The sequence below is a fragment of the Siphateles boraxobius genome, unplaced genomic scaffold (assembly GCF_051911475.1).
Source record: "Siphateles boraxobius isolate OS27281-9 unplaced genomic scaffold, OSU_SipBor_1 7, whole genome shotgun sequence".
NCBI lineage: Eukaryota > Metazoa > Chordata > Actinopteri > Cypriniformes > Leuciscidae > Siphateles > Siphateles boraxobius.
This window is the reverse complement of record NW_027509197.1, coordinates 35,529,051-35,537,785: the sequence shown is the minus strand read 5'-3', so window position 1 is coordinate 35,537,785 and position 8,735 is coordinate 35,529,051. Positions and strand designations below refer to the sequence as shown.

Genomic DNA, 8,735 nt, shown 5'->3' with positions numbered 1-8,735 from the left:
CACATACATTAGCTCAAGTAGGGAAATGGCTGAGCCTGAAGTCCAAGGAAGTGAAGCTGTAAAGTTGCAGGATCAAGCAAGCCCTGATGAAGAAACTGTAGACTCAAGCCCACAGCAAGTGGCAAATACAAGTCAAGTAGTTGAAGAAGATGCTTTGAGAAAAAGCCAAAGAAACAGAAAGCTTACTGAAAAGGGCCAGGCTCTACACGAAGAAAGAGTGAATAAGCTTCAGTTTCGCTTTAAGACTAATTATGACAAATGGAAAGCTATTGCCAAACAAGCTAAGAGAGCACTCGATGCACCTAGCACTGCAAGCTTACAGGATCACATTGTAAGGGTCCAAAATGCTTCAGGAGAAGTAAAGCAAACCTATCACGAGTTGCGCAGTCACGACACTCCTGACAGTGACACTCGTCGTCGAGTAGACACATGTCATGCTGTTTCTGTAAGGATAATAGAACAAGCAGCAGAGATTCTTAAAGAAGGCGAAAGTGGTAAATACCCAGCTAAAAGGTCAACTCACTGGAGTGAGGCTGGCTCGGTGTTCCAATCTTCAGCATCTCACAGATCCAAACGTACAGGTAGTGCAATCACGCGTTCAAGCCATTCGAGTAATTCATCTGCAAAGAAACAAGAAGCAGCAGCAGAACTGGCTGCAACTGAAGCTACCTTGAAAGTGATGCAAGAAATGGAGCGTGAGCAAAGGGAGCTTGAAAATCTTGAAGCTGAAAACAGAAAAAGACTTGCACAACAAGAAGCAGAAAATGCTGAAAAACGAAAGACATTAGAGGAAGTTAGAACGCTTAGAAACTGTCAAGAAAATGAGAGCCGCCAAAGCACGTCTACAGGTCTACGAACAAGAATCAACTTCAGATGAAGAAATATCAGACCTTCTACACAGTAAGTCAAAGCCGAAAGAACCGGCACCTTACCTGGTTAGTTTGCCTGAAGTTCACTTTGCACAACCCACTATTAACCCGCAACATGCAACCAATGCTACACAAGAAGATAGCACTACTGCATTAGCCAGAGCATTAGCAGAGTCAATCAACATAAGTCGTTTACCAGTACCAGAACCTTCAGTCTTCATTGGAGACTCGCTCAAGTACAAGGATTGGAAAATGTCCTTTCAAACCCTGATAGACAGGAAGAACATCCCTGTAAATGAAAAGCTCTACTACCTTCGCAAGTATGTTGGTGGGCCAGCAAGAAAAGCAATTGAGAGCTATTTCCTGTTGGGAACGGACACAGCGTATCTTGCAGCATGGAACATTCTGGAGGAAAGGTATGGAAGCTCATTTGTAATCGCCAAAGCCTTCAGGGATAAGCTCACATCATGGCCAAGGATTGGACCAAAGGACAGTGCTGAACTACGAGAGTTCTCAGACTTTCTCAGAGGCTGTGAAGCAGCAATGTTCCAGATTAAGAATCTTGAAGTTCTCAATGACTGCAGCGAAAACCAGAAAATGCTCAGTAAGCTTCCTGATTGGTTAACCTGTTAACCGTTTCCAGAGCGTCGGCGCACTGAAGCGGTTTTTTTTTTATTTAGTTCAAATTTACTATCAGATTTAATGTTATACCTTGACAAACTATACATCAGTAAAAAGATATAATACTCAAGATTCAGTATTTGACCACTATTGTATTCTGAGAAACTTATAGTGACAGTTATGTCTTAATTTGTGTCAGGAGTTATGAAATGGAAAAATGAGTCGATACCTTTAATATGAATTATGAGCGTCAGCTGGTCCATTCATAAAAAACACTCCGTGCTGTCGTCATGACAGTGATTCACAAAACAACGTCCCTCAGGGCTTTAGCTCAAAAATGTGCAGACTTGGAGAAATATTGATATATTCTCATAGATTCACATCATATTTCTATAGACAGGAATAATATTTGTTGAATTTATACCCAAATGCGTCGATGTAATCATTATGATCGCTTCTTACTGAGATGTGCTGTGTTTTCAATTCATACCAATAGCCTGAGGGCGCTATATGCACAATAACAGTCCATATATGGATCACGAAGAAGACCCATAGTCATGTGACATTCCAGGACGTCACTGATACATAAAGTAGCTGACAGAGATCGCTGTAACATGCAGATAAAGATGTTTTGAAGACAATAAACATGATTGTAATGATATTTGAGTTACCTGTGTTCTTCAAGCCATGCCAGGTATTTCATAATAATAGATTATATTTATAATGTAATGCTAATCGATATAGATTTCATCATCGTGTAGAACACTATAAATAATACATTTTCTGTCGGATTTTTTTTTATCTGAAGCCAAATTAGATCACAGAAGATTATTTAAAACACTCGACTTGCGTTATAAAGTAAGTTTGGAGCACAAACATGGTTTCAATCTCATAAATGGTCGTGTATTGATGGTGTGCTAAGCTAACATGCTAGCTAGCCCAGGTGCACCTGCCACCAGCAGTTATTGTTTTATGATTTTTTTCTAAATAGGAATGCTTACTGAAATGTTTCAGTGCATTTGATACCAGTTTCAAATATTTAGTGAGAACTTTGATAAAAGAAATTAGGGTTTGAAACCCTATGAATAGCCTGTGAATAGCCAGTCGTTAGTAGCTATAATGCAGACAAAAGAAATGCATATTTAGAGCCATAACCAGTCTGGAGAGGTGTAAATGTGTGCAAGGGAGACTCACACTGAATGGGGCTCGTTTACACCACAAAATAATAGAGACAATAGACTGATTAGATGACTCAGAAGATGACTAAACATCAGTTTGCATTTTAGAGTCTAATCAAAATAAAGTAATTTGACATGATCTTGAAAAACATTTAACTAAATACAGAGTTTTAGACTTATCATTTTCAGATTTTAAATATAAAATGGTCACACATATGGCTTTAGCTGCAGTGCATTTCTAGATTGCTCCAGGGCCAACTTCAATTTTATTTTTATGAAGATGTTTCATAAAAATACATTTCTAATAACTTTACAAAACTTTGAAGCTATTTAAACATTTTTTTTTTCATTATGACAATAATTATTTCTACATTTACAATAAACTACTAGGTGTCAGCTTTCAAATGAGATCATACTTGTGCTTTTAGTGCAAAGGGTTCATGAACTGTATCTGTTTAAGTTTGGGTATGCCATTTCTGGGGATTTTTCAAAAGTGGCCTTGAAGGTTAACAGGTTAACGGCGAGCTGGAATAGAAAAGTCATTGACATACAAGAACAAAGTGGGTCATTTCCAGCATTCAGCAACTTTGTCGACTTCGTTACAAGAGAGGCGAAGATAGCGTGCAATCCAATAACATCGCTTCATGCACTAAAGGCAAGTGACTTTGAAAAACCAAAGGCCTCAAAGATCCGTAGTGTTGGCGCAAAAGTGTTAGCAAGCAGTTCTGAAGAGAAATCAGACACTAAGATGTGTATCTTTTTTGAAAGACCAAACCATGGAATTCATGTCTGCCGAAAGTTCATGGACAAGTCAATTACTGATCGAGTCAAGTTTGTACAAACAAAGGGCTTGTGCTTTGGATGTCTAAGCCCGGGTCACCGTTCAAAGAAATGTGAAAGGAGAAGGGTTTGTAATACATGCAAAGGGAAACATCCAACATGTTTACATCAGGAACGTGACAGGGAAGTCAAAAGGACAAAGGATCCTGACAAGGAACAAAGGGACACAAGGGAAACCAAACAACCGAGTGCAGAAACATCAAACAAGGCAATATCCAACCGTGTTCTACAAAACACTAACAGTGATTTCACATCCACAATCGTTCCAGTTTGGTTGTCCACAACAAGCGATCCAGAACACGAGGTTCTTGTCTATGCCCTTCTGGACAGTCAGAGCGACACCACATTCGTTCTTCAAGAAAAGGCAGATGCTCTAGTCGCAGAAAAGAAACAAGTGCAGTTGAAACTGTCCACACTGTCATCCAGGGACACAGTCATTCGAAGTCAAAAGTTATTTGGGCTACAAGTTAGAGGCTTCTACGCATCCAAGAGAATTCCTCTCCCAACGACATACACAAGAGAATTTATCCCTGCTAATCTAAGTCATATTCCCACACCCAAGACAGCAAGAGCATGGCCTCACTTAGAGATCCTTGCTGAAGAGATCGCTCCCATGATAGAGTGTGATGTCGGCCTGCTTATAGGGTACAACTGTTCGCAAGCTCTGTTACCCAGAGAAGTGGTGTCAGGAAAGGACAATGAACCATTCGCTCAAAGAACTGACCTTGGCTGGACTATAGTCGGCAGTACTGATCCCTGTGTGGACTATGGTGACGCTATAGGAAGCAGCCACAGAGTCATAGTTAAAGAAGTGACACCTTCTGTTCAGTCACCAACCCCCTTACCAAATGAAGTCAGGTACGTCTGTCGTACACAAGTCAAAGAGCTAGTCACACCACTAGATGTGATAAAAGTACTGGAGTCCGATTTCAATGAACGCCGCATGGAGGACTCTCATTTCTCTCAAGAGGATCTGCGTTTCATTTCCATAATGGAGGAAGAAGTAAAAATGAAAGCGAATGGTCACTGTGAGTTGCCCTTACCCTTTAAGAAGGACAGACCAAATCTGCCAGATAATAAAATCTGTGCCGAAGACAGACTCAAATGTCTAAAGAAAAGATTTGAGAAAGACAGGCAATACCACAAAGACTACACAACATTCATGAATGAAACAATAACACGTAGAGATGCGGAAAAGGTTCCACCTGACGAACTGGACAAAAGCCCCTCCTGGTACATCCCTCACCATGGGGTCTACCACCCCCAGAAACCTGGAAAAATAAGAGTCGTGTTCGACTGCTCTGCAAGGTACGAAGGTGTGTCTTTAAATGACTTTCTGCTCACCGGGCCAGAGTTGACCAACACCCTGGTTGGTGTTCTATGTCGGTTTCGTAAGGGTCAAGTAGCGGTGATGTGCGACATAGAACGCATGTTTCACCAATTCCATGTCAAGCCAGAAGATCAAGACTACTTCCGCTTTCTGTGGTGGGACAATGGAGACTTCTACTCCAACCCTTCCGTCTACCGTATGTGGGTCCATCTGTTTGGAGCCGCTTCATCACCCGGCTGCGCAAACTATGGCCTCAAGTACATCGCAGCTCAAGGGCAAGGTCATTTCAGTGAAGCTACAATTCGTTTCATTGAGAGAAACTTCTATGTGGATGATGGCCTAATAAGTGTCCGCTCAGAAGAAGAGGCTATTCAGTTGGTAAACGAAGCAAGACAACTCTGCAATACAGGCAAGTTGCGACTTCATAAGTTCATATCAAACAGCCAACAAGTATTAGCATCCCTCCCAAAGGAAGACTGTGCAGAGACAGTAATGAAACAAGACTTAGCTCTTGGCGAACAACAGATTGAGAGAGCTCTAGGCGTAAAATGGTGTGTCGCTTCAGATCATTTCCAGTTTCGAGTAGTCGTGAATGAGCGCCCTCTCTCTAGAAGAGGAGTTTTGTCCACAGTAGCCTCTATCTTCGATCCACTTGGTTTTGTGGCGCCTTTCGTCCTACTTGGGAAACAAATACTTCAACAGATGTGTCGTGAGAAGATCGACTGGGATGAGCCAATGTCAAATGAGCTAAGGTCACGGTGGGAGTCCTGGCTATTGGATCTACAGAGCTTAGCCAATGTCAAGATTGAGCGATGCTACTTACCAGTAGATTTCAAGACCGTTCACAAGTATGAAATTCACCATTTTTCAGACGCAAGTGTCACGGGGTATGGAGTCTGTACTTATCTAAGAGCAACCAGTACAACAGGACAGATACACTGCGTCCTAGTTATGGCCAAAGCCAGAGTATCCCCCACAAAGTTAACTACGGTGCCAAGACTCGAGCTGTCCGCAGCAGTTGTAGCAATACGCACAAGTGACATGCTCAGAGGAGAATTGGAGCTTGAAGATGCCCAGGAATTCTTCTGGACAGATTCAAATGTCGTCTTAGGATACATTAATAATGACGCGAAACGGTTTCATATCTTCGTAGCTAACCGCATACAGCGCATCAAGGAAAGTACAAACCCAACTCAGTGGAAATACGTGACGTCAGAAGACAATCCCGCTGACCATGCGTCACGAGGACTTAAGGCAAAGGAGCTCATTGCTTCCAATTGGTTTAGTGGTCCAGAGTTTCTCTGGCAGGAAGAGCTTCCAAGCGGTGAGGTTAAGATGAGAGAACTTGATGCCAAAGATCCAGAAGTGCGTAGGGTCATTGTGCACCAGACCTCAACAACAACAGATTCACTCACTAATCGCTTTCTTAAGTTTTCAAGCTGGACAAGACTAGTGAAAGCAATCGCCAGACTCCAAAGATTTCTCAAGGAGTTTAAGGGTACAATACAGAGAACCAATGAAGCCACAAGTCTTCAGGAAAGACAGGATGCGGAGCTTACCATAATGCTCATTGTACAAAGGGAAGTCTTCTCCAAAGAGATCAATGATCTTGAGTCACAAGGGGAGATGACCAAAGACAAAAACAATAGGCTGTACCGACTCAATCCCTTCTTAGACCACAGGAGCATCCTTAGAGTAGGAGGTCGATTAGAGCATGCTGTCATGCATCCACACATCAAACATCCAGTCATCTTTCCAAAAAACAACCACATAACAAGGTTACTGATCGATCATTATCACAGACAAGTGCAACATCAGGGGCGTGGCATGACCATAAACGAGTTGAGATCAAATGGCATCTGGATCCTCGGATGTAGTCAAGCTGTGTCATCAGTCATCTACCACTGCGTCAAGTGCAGAACGTTTAGACGTCACACTGAAGAACAGAGAATGGCAGACCTGCCGCGTGAGAGAATGGAGACAACTCCTCCCTTCACGTATTGTGGGATGGATTGTTTCGGTCCGTTTTACATCAAAGAAGGTCGAAAAGAGCTGAAACGTTATGGACTATTGTTCACATGCATGTGCTCTCGTGCAGTGCACATAGAGTTACTAGACGATCTATCAACCGATGCATTCATTAACTCACTTCGTGCCTTCATTGCCCTACGTGGAAACGTTCGTCAACTACAATCAGATCAGGGCACCAATTTTGTTGGAGCGAGGCGTGAATTCCTGGAAGCAGTAAAGGAAATGGATCAAGAATGCCTTAAAAAACTAGGATGCGAGTTTGTAATGAACCCTCCCTCTGCTAGCCATATGGGCGGAGTTTGGGAAAGGCAGATCCGGACAATCAGAAGTGTGTTAACATCCATCCTGGATCAGTCATCCCGAACACTCGACAGTTCATCCTTACGGACCTATCTTTATGAAGTGATGGCAATCATAAACAGCCGACCTATGACAACACTCTTACTCAGTGACCCAACAGGTCCTCAGCCTCTTACGCCCAACTTACTTCTGACAATGAAGTCCTCAATAATCTTGCCTCCACCTGGAAACTTTGTAAAGGAAGCCCTCTACCTCCGCAAGAGATGGCGTAGAGTCCAATACCTTGCCAATGAATTTTGGCACAGATGGAAAAAGGAGTACCTATTGAGTTTACAACAACGACAGAAGTGGCACAAGACGAGGAGAAATGCGAAGGTTAATGATATAGTAATTGTACAAAACGATACTGCACCCAGAAATGAATGGAAGCTGGCTAAAGTCGCTAATGTGTATCCATCTGAAGATGGATGTGTGCGGAAGGTCCAGTTACTGATCAGCGACTCCGCATTAGATGATCAAGGAAAGAGACTCAGCAAACCAGTCTATCTGGAGAGACCTATCCACAAGACAGTCACATTACTTGAAGCTGACTAACATATCTTTAACTTACAGTAATCGCTCACACATAGTTCATTGGTTGAAATCACAAGTGATTTGGTGGGAGTGTAGCTGCAATCAAAGGCAATTCATAAATCTCTGTTAAATATGGTTCACAATTAAAATATAAATATACATGAGGTTAAAAATCATATGATTGAAATTATGTTTCATGGCCAATAAATAGTAATTGCATGTTTATTTCTTTTGTGAAAAAACTGTGAGGAAAAAGGTGGAACTTATTTTTTTGTTCCGTGCGGAAATTATAATTTGTTGTTATAGGGACGCTGTATGGGTGCACTCGCTAAGATCTAGAAGAGAGATATGTGCTGCGGCTTGCGAGCCTGCTTTCTAAAAGCTACGGAAGATTGTAAAAGTTATATAAGTTGTTGGTGAAGTGTGAAGACGAATACCCTTCTAAGTTTACCCTCTCGGGTTCATGCGGCCAATGAGGTATATATATTTTTCCTTTCTTTGTCATTTATTTGTGTTACACGACGGTGTGACGGTGTTTGTAACAAGCAAGTTCATATATATTATTTTACATGTCACAAATGTATGCTTTATTTCTTAGTTTCTATGTGATTCTGTTTAATATTGTCTGCAAGTATGTCAAGAATTTAAAGGTTAATTTATGTTTTTCTGTGTTTTATTTATATACCAGTTCTGACGGCAATTTGGAAATGCAACAAGTGAACATGTAAAGACATGCCCGTCATCGAATAAATGCCCGTGAAAACCCAGGAATGACTTGAGCCTTTATTAAAACTCGAGGGGAGTAACAGCTAAATTAAACAATTAAAACAGTACAAAAAGAAAATAGTCCAAAGCAACATAAATAAAAAAACATGCGTTTTGTTTGCCTCTCTCTCGCACTGGATCTCTTTTTAGCAAGTTTATTTAGTCTCCCTCGTTGCGCGCGCCGGGTCTCTCTCGGAATTAAACATTTCAGGGTAAAAACACATCATA

The 8,735-nt window shown here is 41.6% G+C and overlaps 1 long non-coding RNA gene across 1 annotated transcript; it reads left to right on the top strand.

Moving 5' to 3' along the window:
- The first annotated feature begins 7,999 nt into the window (after positions 1–7,999).
- On the top strand, positions 8,000–8,509 carry LOC143723479 (uncharacterized). Its single transcript, XR_013197127.1, has 2 exons — positions 8,000–8,219; positions 8,431–8,509. It is a non-coding gene; the product is annotated as an uncharacterized LOC143723479 (long non-coding RNA).
- Positions 8,510–8,735: the final 226 nt, after the last annotated feature.